The following is a 13,649-nucleotide window of genomic DNA, read 5'->3' as shown; positions in this document are numbered from 1 at the left end:
CTGGGGAGGTTGAGTTCTTCGTACGCACCCCAGGGTTTGAATCTACCAAGGGTTTGCGGAGCCCAGAATCTGATATTTGGTGCGCCAGGTAGGGGTGTATCGGAGCCTCTCTTCTACCGGTCGATCTGCCGCTGTTTCACCGTCCCCATGGCTGATGCTCGTCGAGTTCGTGCTGACCGTCGGGCCGCCCTCGCCGCCCGTGTCGCCCAGACGGCGCTTGCAGGCGACGGTGCTCCCTGCCGTTCCCCATCGTGTGTGGCTAATGCTGCCACCGGCCCCGCGGCCCATGAGCAGCAGGCTTCGTCGTTGTAGGTTTCTGTGCAGCGCGACGGGCGCACTGCCACTCGTCGCTGACCCCGGCGGCCGCTTCTTCGTCCCACACCAACCGAGGGCCGGTGGACGCGCGGGCTACGTTGTTCATGGCATCTGAGCTCCTGCGCCATCGCCCGACCGATGATCTCTATAAAGATTGGCTGGACCGCATCGCCAACCTCGTCAGCCCCGCGGGAGAGGTTCCCGCACCGTCCCGCTCGCTGCCTCCCCCACCGCATCTTGCGGGCAACGTAGCTCACGGTGCACCTCCTCCACCTCCCAGGCAAGAAGTCGTCCCCGAGCCAAGGCGCGAGGCTCCACGGCGCGACCCGCCGCGCAGGGCGCCGACGCACGACGAGGAAAGCTGCCAGGTGGTGCAGCGGCTGCAATGAGAGGCGCATGCGCTCCCAGCACCGCCGCATCAAGGCTGCATGGCTCCCGAAGTGATGGTGCGCGAGTGCCAAGATCAGGCTCCACCTCCACGACGAGCCCCGGTGAGTGTGGCAGGCAGCCGTGCATTCACCCGGAGTTGCGCCGCATCGTCTGGCCAGGGAAGATCAAGCCAGACCTGCCTCCATGCTACGAGGGCACGCTCGACCCCGTTGAGTTCCTCCAGCTCTATGAGATGAGCATCGAGGCAGCCAACGGCGATGAGAAAGTCATGGCGAACTGGTTTCCCATGGCCCTCAAGGATGACACGCGTTCGTGGCTCCTGTACCTCCCCGCGAGATGAATCTCTTCCTGGGATGAGATGGGAGAGTGCTTCATCTCCAACTTCCAGGGTACCAAGACCACGCACCCGCCGTGGGTGACCTGCGACTCAGCAAGCAACAACCAGGGGAGACCTTGCACAAATACATCCAGCGCTTCACCAACGTTCGCCTCAAGATTCCCAAGGTGTCGGACGAAGCCATCATTTCAGCATTTACTGACGGCGTCTGGGATGTGAAGATGAAGGAAGGGCTCGCCATACACGAGGATCTGCGCTCGGCTCTGGAGATGTTCAACATGGCAACCAAGTGCGCAAGAGCTGAGGAAAGACGCCTTTTCCTCTTTGAGCTCCCGAAGACCGACCCAGAAGACAAGAAGGCCAAGGCCAAGGACGTGAAGCGCAAGGGACCAGGTGTGCTCGCAGCCGAACTCGAGATGAAGCGCGGCTGTGACCACCCGGAGTCATCCAAGTGCAGCCGCCCGTTCTGCGTCTTACACAACGTGCACAACCACAACACAAATGACTGCCAAGAGCTCAGGGCCTGTTGACGCTCAAAAGTGGCACGATTATAAAGAGTGTCTTGAAGCTATGTCAAGATTAACTCAAACTTACTATTGAAAGTCACCATGAGATGGCTCTCTTCGAGAAGATCAAGATGAATATGAAGATAGTCTAAAACGGAGCTTGGATGTAATAGTTATGACAAGTTCAGAGATGCTCATGTCGACATCAGATTAAAGAATGGCTAGAAAGCCAATTAAGATGGCTTCAAATGGAAAAATTCAACATGAAAGTTGTGCGTCTCGTAGAAATGATTGATTTTTGTATAAAGATCGTCTCAATCCAAGGTCGTATGCAAAAGTTAGAGCCCACACAGTGCGACCCTCCAGTGAGGAAAATATGACGCCCGGAACCAGACATGAAAGATTTGACCCTCGTTATGATCTCTGATGAAAAAACGTTCAACATGAAAGTTGTTCGTCTCGTCGAAACGGTCAAGATTTATTTTGGACTCCTTTCCATCCGAGGTCGTTTACCACCACAAAATAGACCCGCAAGGTGCAGCCAGTTTTAGACCGAACAGTTTTGAAAAGTTCGGATAAAACCAACCCGAATTTGACTAGGGTATTGGACGTGAATCCAAACCTTTTCCTTGCACAGGAAGTCCAGCTGCCTCTTATATACCTAAGGGGTGACGGCCGATTGAACAACACACAATCGATCAATTCATCTATCACTTTTTATCTTTTATCTTTTCTCCTTAACCATAGTTCTTCTTCCTCGTTCTTCGTTTGTTCTTGTTATTCAGGGCGGCGAACCTCGAGGTCCTAGGGGCGATCAGGTCGACCTAGGGCAGCCCATAGCTGCCGCGTGCCCTGATGGGGTCGCTCCCGGGCGTGTGGGGTTTCGGGTCCTCAAAAGCACCCGTCAGGTTTCCTGCGTACCGCGCTTCCGGCCGGCTCTTCTTCGACGTGAGCTGCGGTGCATCACCCACGGCGTCGAGGGTACATGGTGACGTGTTCGTGTGCGAACACACTTTTTGGCGACTCCGTTGGGGATGAAGCTTTGAACGGTCTCCAGCCTGTTCTTGCTATGAAGAGATCGTCATCAAGTTGCTGCAATCTACAAACGTAATATGAATACCCAATTCCCCTTTGTAGATGCAAATAATCCATATGTTGTTGTTGGATCACCTAATGAGTATAATGAATCAGCTAGCCCTAGTTTTATCAATCATGCATCTAATTATGCGCATGGGCCGATGCAAAACAATCTTCATGCTTCAAATTCTTTTGATTTTAGCAACGTACAACATATGTATCCAAACTCTCATGCATCGGCAACCCCACAAATCCATATGCCGATGAACAACATGATGGGGTTGGTTAATCAATTTGAAACACCTCATGTTAAAATTTCTAATAGAATACAAGAAAGTGTTTCACCTTTTTATTCATCGGCAACTAATTTGCAATATTTGAATCCAACCTTGCCCATGGATGGGAGAATTGGCCATGCTACTACTAGCTATTCGGCCAGTTATTCTCAACCATCATATGCTACACCTCATGTTAGTAATTTTGCAGCACCGTATGCAACTGTAGATGTTCATAATTCGGCCCCGCATCTTCATGGTCATAGCTGAATAAGTGAAAATTTTACAGGAACACATGTGCCGTCATCAAATACTGTAGCATATAATGTATACTCTACGCAATTCGAGAATTTCAACAACACTCAAGAATCATTGCTGGAAGAATCTAAAAGTATTGTGGAGCAATCCCTTCCAGAAGCGGTTGTGGCTACATTAGAAAAGAGCTTGGCACAAAACAAGAGAATTAGTGCTCTTTGCCTTGAACAATATGAAAAGGGGTTGTTTCCTGATTATGCTGCAATAAAGGCTAGAGTTTTGCAGGAAGATGAAACTTCATAAATTGATAGTATTGGTGAGAGAGCGTATGGTTATACAGGAGTGCATACACCTCCACCTAGTACCGTAGCATATTATCCACCCCCTACACAATTGCAAAATTTTGGCAATGCTAACACTTCATTGCCGAAAGATCCTAAAAGCATTGGTGAGGGAGTCCTGGATTAGGGGGTCTCCGGACAACCGGACAATATCCTTTGGCCGGACTGTTGTACTATGAAGATACAAGATTGAAGACTTTGTCCCGTGTCCGGATGGGACTCTACTTGGCGTGGAAGGCAAGCTAGGCAATACGGATATGTATATCTCCTCCTTTGTAACCGACCTTGTGTAACCCTAGACCCCTCCGGTGTCTATATAAACCGGAGAGTTTAGTCTGTAGGACAACATACAACCATACCATAGGCTAGCTTCTAGGGTTTAGCCTCTCTGTTCTCGTGGTAGATCAACTCTTGTAATACTCATATCATAAAGTACAGTCAAGCAGGACATAGGGTATTACCTCCATCAACAGGGCCCGAACCTGGGTAAACATCGTGTCCCCTGCCTCCTGTTACCATCCGCCTAGACGCACAGTTCGGGACCCCCTACCCGAGATCCGCCCGTTTTGACACCGACATTGGTGCTTTCATTGAGAGTTCCACTGTGTTGTCACCACAAGGCTTGATGGCTCCTTCGATCATCGCTAGCAATGTGGTCCAAGGCGAGGTTTTCCTCCCCGGACAGATCTTCGTATTCAGCGGCTTCGCACTGCGGGCCAATTCGCTTGGCCATCTGGAGCAGATCGAGAGCTACGCCCCTGGCCATCAGGTCAGATTTGGAAACTTGAACTACACGGCTGACATCCGCGGATACTTGATCTTCGACGGATTCGAGCCCATGTCGGACGTGCCGCACAGTCGCGACGAGCATGACATAACTCTGCCGTCGGACAGTGTTCGGGAGATCACATCCGCAACTACTCCGGCTGTTAATCCGGAGCAAATCGCGCCATCCGAGAGTGGAGGGATAGACCCCACCATGGAGGCCGCACTCTCAGTGGCGATAGAGCCAGATACTGACTTCAACCCTTTCGAGAGCCGCGTCGCCGAACCACTGGATTTACCTCCAGCCACGGACTCCGAGCCGCCTACATCCGTGCCTGTCGAATCCGACGGGGCGCCGATCATGGAGTTCACCTCTGCGGATATCTTTTAGCACTCACCTTTCGGAGATGTGCTAAATTCATTAAGGTCTCTCTGCGTGAACCTTTTTTACTGTCTCTTGTTGCTCACATCCTCCGGATACTCCACACAACCGAGAAGGATGCTGGTGTTATTGGCATGTGGCCACTTCAGGATTTTGCACGTACCTGGACACATGGGGTTTCTTATTATGGGCATTTTTAGCCCGGTATATGTTATAAAGACCGAACACCTTAGGGAGTGTTTGGCGTCGCAAGTTTGGCCCTATATGCATCAGCTCCCAATCATGTCTTTGGTCACATGTTGGGTTTGCCCGGCTCCCACGTTTTGGTACCTTACATTCTGTTATATCGGCTAAGGTAGCACTGGGATAACTACTGCGATTGTGCCCTGGTTCATCCGGATGAGCACCTCAGTAGAGAAAGCCGAAAACTGACTATCATGATATAGCGAGAGACTGGTCAACCACTCGATGACTCATCGGAATCTTCGGGATTCCTCTACATTAACGAAGGGCCATTTCTCGGTCATGTACGTACGCGCCCTGTATTCGGACGAGCGCAGAAGTACCAGGGGCTATATAGTAGCCCCACCGTCAAACTCCTATGGCTAAGTGAAAGTGTTAAAGCAATATAGTCCGATTGCCTCGTTTGCTGTGCTATCACCTCCTTAATGGACCAAGACGTTGGATCGAGTGTGGATATGCATTTTCTGCGAACACCCCCGCATTATATGCGTGGGGGCGGAAGCCGACGACCGCAAACTTTCAGGTTATATACATATATACATAAACGGCCGCACAGGAGGCATCATAGTACATTCGGGTAAAAGTATAAATACAGCCTTGATAATTCAATAAAACATTGTTTTTACAATGGGAATACATGTCACTAGAACATAATATTCTTCGAGCACTGAGCCTCTATCGAATGAGCGCCTTCAAGAACTTCTTCAAAGTAGTGCTCGGCAGCCACTCGGCCTACGGCCAAACCCTGTCTCGCAACAGTGGTGGCCTCCATTTCCGCCCAGTATGTCTTGACACGGGCAAAGGCCATCCGCGCACCCTCTATGCACGCCGATCTCTTTACAACATCGATGCGTGGCACAACACCAAGGAATTGTTGCACTAAAGTAAAGTAGCTATTCGGCCTTGGCCCTCCCGGCCATAGGTGATCCACAACGGACCTCATGGCAAGTTCGGACAACCTATGGAGCTCGGCCCACTCGGCCATTCGCTCATTCAACAGCAGCGTTCGGACTGGAGCGTGAAACTGTGACCAGAACAGCTTTTCCACTTCGGGACCTTTCTGATTCTTGAAGTACTCGGCCGCATCAGCAGCACTTGCAGCCAAATCCACGTAGGCGTCCGCAGAACTCCATAGCCGGTCCAGAGGAGCATACTTCGGATCTCCGAACTTAGTCCGCAACAAGAAGGGCTTCCCAGACACGATATATGCAGCTTGATTCAGCTCCTCCTTCGTTGCTCTAATTTTGGAGCGGGCTTCCTTGGCAGCCACCAGGGCCTTCTCCAATCCGTCGCCTTCGCCCGGTTTTCTTCTTCAAGAAGCTGGTAACGGTCAGCGGCATCTTTTAACTCTACAGCCATCTTGGCTATTTTTTCCTTGGTCTCGCAATGCGCGGCCTGTTCGGCCCTTAACTCTTCGGCCGCCTTTAGAGCGGCCGCATTGCTACTCCTTGCTTGCTCCTTGGCTCGGGCAAGCTCTGCCCGAAGGGTCTCCACGGTGGCAGCTCCATCTGCAGTCACAACATATTAAAGATACTGGCATCATGCTACTCTTATTATGTGACGATCACCAGAGAAATCACTCACCCTGTGCCTCTTCAAGCCGCTGGTTGACAAGCACCATATCGGCATCGGCCGCATCAAGTTGCCGCTTTAGCTCGGTAAATCCATCAGTTCGGCTAGCCACCGTAGCCTCCGCCACCTACACATAAAGGCAGTCGAATTATTACCTGGGTATATGATCCTCGGGTTGCCGCCATTCTCGACGACAACCAGAGTCTCAGGGGCTACTATCTGCATAGGGCACACCTAACGTAAGAGGTACTATAAAAAACATACACTATTTCACGTACCTCGAAGCCTTTCAGCAGACTCATAAAGGCTTCATGCAAACCGCTTTCAGCGGATGAAATCCTTTCAATTACTGTACCCATTAGCGTATGATGCGCTTCCGAGATGGTGGCTTGCCCCAGAAGATCCTTCAGCGCGTCCGACCGCACACTGTACGGACCCTTGCTGTCGCTCTCCTTAGGAGCCAGATACTGGGGATTCCGGGTAGCCAAAGGGTTATCCTCTGGCCTTAGTGGATCCGGAGATACCCTTCGCGACGACACTTCAAGGTCGCCCGCTTCATGAGGCGGGGTGTCAAGGGGAGGCGTTTCGCTCTCCATCATCTCCAGAAGAAGATCCCCCGAAGACGAACTCTAGCGAGAAGGGCTACGATCCGTACTACAATTTACAAGCATCGGTTATTGTCTTCGGAATTAAGGTAGGATGTTTCCACTATTAAGTAATTTTCGGTTACTTACAACTCGGTAGAGGGCTGATCCCTGCGCGGACATTGTGCAGCAAGAATACCCTCTGAGGCAGGACCCTCTGATGAAGATTTCTTCTCCCGTTTGGAAACCTTAGTTTCCGGAACTTCAGAGGTAGTCCTCTTCCTTCCCCGGGGAGAGAGAATGTCAGATTCTTCCCTTTGGTTGTCCTCCCTCGCGGAGGCGCTCATTCTCCCGTCTAGAATAAGTAGCAAGTGAGGCCCGCTTTTGCTCTCTCTATTCCCCCCATCATCTTCCTTTGAGGGCACTGGATAAGGCGCCGGCTCGAGCATCTTGTCCAGTACCGGATTGTCCAAGCCCTCAGGAAGGGGGGCCGAACACCTGATCATCATTGCCTTTGTTATCCAGTCCTGGTCAAAGAGCGGCTCTTTAGAATGATGCCATGATAAATAAAAGGACAGTAGGTTCGACATGGGATTACTTACTTGGGCAGCGGGGCGGTTGCAGCTCAGACCCACGTCCTTGGTGGTGTCCGGACACTCTATTTGGGGTCTGAAGAACGATTTGTACATCTCTTCGAGCGTTATGCCTAGGAAATGTTGAATAGCTCGCGGTCCTTCCAGGTTGAATTCCCACATGCGGAGGGGCCGGCGTTTGCAAGGATGGACTCGACGAACTAGCATAACTTGCATTACCATAACCAGACTGAAATCTCTCTCAAAGAGATCTCGGATACGGCTCTGCAGTATTGGCACGTCCTTTGCTAGACCCCAGCTCAGCCCCCTGCTGATCCATGACATCACTTGCGGTGGGGGGCCCGAGCGAAAGGTGGGGGCAGCTACCCACTCGGCACTTCGGGGAGATGTGATGTAAAACCACTCCCGCTGCCACAATCCGGACACCTCTGGGAAGGAACCCTCTGGCCATGGAGCATCAACGACTTTGCTCATTAAAGCACCTCCGCACGCTGCGTGCCGCCCCTCGATCATCTTCGTCCTCACATCGAAGGTCTTGAGCCACATGCCGAAGTGAGGGGTAATGCGGAGGAAGGCCTCACATACGACAATAAATGACGAGATGTGAAGAAGGGAATCCGGGGCCAGATCGTGAAAATACATCCCATAATAGAACATAAGACCCTTAACAAAGGGATCCAGAGTGAGGCCTAGTCCTCGGAGGAAGTAGGAGATGAACACGACGCTCTCGTTGGGTTCGGGCGTAGGGACGACCTGCCCTCGGGCAGGCAGCCTATGCGCAATTTTGGCGGTCAGATATCTGGCCTCCCTCAACTTCTTGATGTCCTCCTCTGTGACGGAGGAAGGCATCCACCGATCTTGAAGGTTGGACATAGCTGAAGGTCCGGAGCACCTGACCTGAGCTTTGGGTGTTAGAACTCGAGGTGGGGGAAGGATTCGATTGAGGGCGGGAGGGAAAAAAGAGAAATAGCCTCGTCCCCTTTATAAAGAGGGTGAATATCAAGCGTCCTCCTCGTGGCCGTTTGGGACTTGCCTAAGATTTAGGAGTCATACCAACAGGCACGGTTGGGTTACCCATGTTTGTATTGATGAGAATCCCGTGATAAGGGGGACACAATCTCTGATTTGACAAGGCGTGTCAAGAAAACCGCCTCGCGTTATGTGCGGAGCTGGTTGAGAAAAACGGTTTGAATAATGACCGGGCCATGGCATGATGTCATGTTGTCAAAACGTGTTAGAAGATTAGATTTGTAGAAATATTATTCTCTCTACAGTGGTATGTGGAACTTATTTTGCAGGGTCGGACACTATCCTTGTATTCAAACTCTTCCATTCTGTATTCGGAGGAGGAACCCGCCTTGCAATGCCGAAGACAACACTGCGCGCCGGACTCATCGTCATTGAAGCCTGGTTCAGGGGCTACTAAGGGAGTCCTGGATTAGGGGATCTCTGGATAGCCGGACAATATCCTTTGGCCAGACTGTTGGACTATGAAGATACGAGATTGAAGACTTCGTCCTGTGTCCGGATGGGACTCTACTTGGCATGGAAGGCAAGCTAGGCAATACAGATATGTATATTTCCTCCTTTGTAACCGACCTTGTGTAACCCTAGCCCCCTCCGGTGTCTATATAAACCGGAGGTTTTAGTCCGTAGGACAACATACAATCATACCATAGGCTAGCTTCTAGGGTTTAGCCTCTCTGATCTCGTGGTAGATCAACTCTTGTAATACTCATATCATCAAGTACAATCAAGCAGGACGTAGGGTATTACCTCCATCAAGATGGCCCGAACCTGGGTAAACATCGTGTCCCCTGCCTCCTATTACCATCCGCCTTAGACGCACAGTTCGGGACCCCCTACCCGAGATCCGTCGGTTTTGACACTGACAATTTGGGGGCAAACTAATCTAGAGCGGGCTGAAATTGAGAGGGGAGTTATAGCTTTGCTTGATAGGGTGCAAGTACTTCGCCAAGAGAGAATTGATAGGGAATTAGCTTAAAGAAAAGAAGCCTTGCCAATTGATATAACCGGTGAAAAGAATGATGATTCAAAAACTAAAAGTGCTTCGGTTGAAAAGGCCGAATCAAATAGTATATATATTCCGAATCCATCAAATCCAAAGAGGCAAACATTGTTGAGAAAGGGCATGAAAAGTATAGCAAGATAGCCATACTTGATTTTTCTAAAGTTAATGGAACCTACTTCCTGCCCTATGAGTTTCGTGCCATAGAAATTGACGAGCTTCAAGAAGAAGAACAAGTAGCCGAAGAAAGTTTGGTGGACAAATATCTTCAAACTAATGATGCACGAAATCAAGAAAAAGATGATGACAAGGCGTTAGGGAGCTATCCGAAGGCGGAGCAAGATATTCTTCAAGTCACACCACCATCATGCTCTCCCAACATATTTGAAGAGGTATGTCTAGCAATTAATTTACCTGTTTTCAGATTTGGTCATGAATTAGTTGTTGATGCATATATTAGAAAAATCTTCTTAAGAAATATTGAGATACCAATGAAGGAGGGCAATTTATTTGTTAGCAATCTGATTGTCACAAAGCATATCGGTCAACACATTGCACCATTCAGAAAGACCGATAGGGAAAAATTATTGCAGCCAAGGCCTTCCCCATTGCTTTATCTAAAGCTCATATCTAATTGGGTAGCCTTGCTTATTTCTTACTTGGCTTACACTTGGTCTCAATTGAGACATGTATCTTCTAACTATTTTTGTTTCATAAATTTATAGCCAAGGTTAAAATCTTCTGAGAAAACCGATGCCAGTATAGTTTCTTATCCAAAGGCATCGGAGATAGAGTGCAAAACACAATGCATAGCCGAACGGGGTGATGCAAAATCTGAACCATTCGTTTGCTTAACTACAAAGCCGTTCTAACAACAAGATCGACTAGAGAATAAAAAGTTTACCTTCAATTCAAGCATGTGTGATCAAATATTTGATTTGTTGTTGAGAAATAATTATATTAGAATTCTTGATCACCACGTTGAGCCATCTGTCCAGGGACGAATGTATTGTAAGTTGCATGATTCGTCCAAGCATAATTTTGAGGATTGCTACATGTTTCGTCAAATAGTTAAATTGGCCATTGATAAAGGACGATTGAAATTTGTTGAGACACCAAGATATGACCAGTCTATTCTAATTGGTCCCAATGGCAGGAAGTTTTTGCATCGGCTAATTCAAGCCGATCCATTTAAAGAGACGGTAAAAACTACAGGTGATGGGATTCAGCTTTCAAGTAAAGAAGTTGTTGAAGATCATAATGAACATAATCTTGCAGGTGATTACAATGAAGACGCCAAGGACTGGGGGTAACAAGCAAATCCAATGATCGATGAAAGCAAACCAAATGAAAACAAAGGCCGAAATAAGCGCAAGTGTAAGAGATCAAAAATCACCTTCGTTGAACTATTGGATAAATATCAAAAGAAGAGTGAAGAGAAGAATGCTTATCGACCAAATCATGCAAAAAAACCAAGATCACCCCCAAGGCGCAAATATGACGGTCCGTATTGGCAAAGTGAGAATTTTAATGCAACATATCATATCCTTATTTTGGGCCACCAATGCCAATGCCATGGATGCCTCCCTATGATCATATAGATCCATATTCATCATGGGTCAGGTATGATACAAGGGCACATTTTGCATATTATTTTAGACCATCTCACCAATACTATGGAGCTCCAAGAATATCAGCATTTGAACAATCACGCGTCAAAGACCGTTTCAATCATAAGGAATTGGTCCAGAGCTCAAGGAAGAAGAAAGAGGTGGTAAAGAAAATTTACCGCGTGAACAGAGATGGTCGTAATGTGCTAGTTCACATTTGATCTCAAATAACAAAGAGCCAATTAAAGTGTTGACATTGGCTACAAAAGGCAAAGAAGTGAAGCAGTCAATTGATAAAAATCAGAGTGCCAAATCTGAAGAAAAGAAGTTGAGGGTGCACAAGGCCCAAAAAGAGTTACCGTTGGTTAAAACAAAATCACAATAGAGGTGCTCACTCGGCTTATCGTATTGGCAAAACCAGGAGTTACAAAAGATTAGTGCACAAGAACTTGAAGAAAGGAACATGGCATGGGTTCCCAAAGGAAGTACTCAAAATAAGAATTATGTGCAAGCTTCCATTACAAGAAGTGCAGCGAAGGTGAAGAAGGAAAAGAGTGAAAAATATGAAGGACCAAGCCAAAGGTTTCAACATATCCAGTCTACACATTATCCAGATTCTTCAACTATGCCATTAACGCCTATCCCATGGAATTCGTCATCAGGTATGATCGGTAACCCTCAATGGGCTTATTTTAATCCATGGATGCCATATAATTTCTTACATCATGAAAGGGTATTACCAAGTCACTATACATTTGATTAGCTACAAGTTTGTTGTTGATCCAAAGGGCCGAAATACTTGATTTGTCATTTCATTTGTTTATTTCGGCTATATGTGCTTTGAATGAAGTTTACATGGTAATGGCTGATATTTATCTATCGTCCTAAGAGTATGTCAATGCATGGCCGGTGTGGTATTCTAACATCGTCCTTAGTTCGATTGGAGAGCGAGACAAGGTATGTGCTCATGGAAATTTATATGTATGCCTATATTATGATTGAATGGAGTTGAGACATCATTGAATATACGTTGCATAGACCAATTCATAGTGCAGAATTGGCTAGTGGGATTATACTTTATTTGGATATGATTTGGCTTATGCATCTCTGAGATCTATAAGAGGCCAAATCATAGCTGATTTTATTACTGAACATCGGATTAATGACATGCATAATATTGATGTTAGTCTTGTCTCTCTAGTACTATGGAGATTATGTTTTGATGGTTCAATTCATAGCGATGGCCAAATTGTTGGTGTTGTTTATATATCTCCTTATGGCACTATTTTTTGAAGCCTCATGCCACTTAGAATATTTTTATGCACGATTAATCAAAGCCGAATATGCATTGTTATTTGGATTGAATCTTTTTACTTGATATAGGTGCTATACATATTGAGGCTTTTGGTGATTCGCTATGAGTAGTGCAACAAATATCCAAGGGTTATCAATGTTTTGACGAATCACTCATAGTTTGTCTTGGGGTATGTCTAGATGCAAAATTTACCTTGGTTTGCTTTAAACTTGTTCATATATTTAGACATGACAATTCGAAAGAATTGGCACAGCAAACATCCGGCTACTATGTTAATCATGTTGTATTGCATTTCTCTCAATAGCCGATGCTTAGTCTCGTCAACATAGGTAAGGCCGAACCGAAGTCCACAGCTTCAGCCACTAATGAAATTTTTATGCAGGTGAAAGTAAGGATTGGAGAAATTTTATTGTTGACTATCTACAAAATCCTAGCAAAAGGGTGAACAATATGGTTCGAGGATGACCTTGAGATACATAACTATGGAACTTGTTCACCTGATTGTTAATGAAGCTGAGAAGGTTTTACCCAAGTTTGCATCAGAAAGTTCACACCAGACAAGGACGATATATACTTATCGTCCTAAGGACATATAAATGGCCGATGGATTGTTGACATCGTCCTTAGAACAAACTTGGTACAAGTTATTTTTCGGCACACTAGCTTTGCCGAAAAACAGGGGGGCATGTGCTGACGCTCAAAAGTGGCACGATTATAAAGAGTGGCTTGAAGCTATGTCAAGATTACCTCAATCTTACTATTGAAAGTCACCCTGAGATGGCTCTCTTCGAGAAGATCAAGACGAATATGAAGATTGTCTAAAACGGAGCTCGGATGTAAAAGTTATGACAAGTTCAGAGATGCTCATGTCGACATCAGATTAAAGAATGGCTAGAAACCCAATTGATATTGCTTCAAATGGAGAAAGTTTCAACATGAAAGTTGTGCGTCTCGTTGAAATGATTGATTTTTGTATAAAGATCGTCTCAATCCAAGGTCGTATGCAAAAGTTAGAGCCCGCACAGCGCGACCCTCCAATGAGCAAAATATGACGCCTGAA

The sequence above is a fragment of the Triticum urartu genome, chromosome 4 (genome assembly GCF_003073215.2).
Source record: "Triticum urartu cultivar G1812 chromosome 4, Tu2.1, whole genome shotgun sequence".
Taxonomy (NCBI): Eukaryota; Viridiplantae; Streptophyta; class Magnoliopsida; order Poales; family Poaceae; genus Triticum; species Triticum urartu.
The sequence above is the reverse complement of the archived record's forward strand: the minus strand, read 5'-3'. Positions refer to the sequence as shown.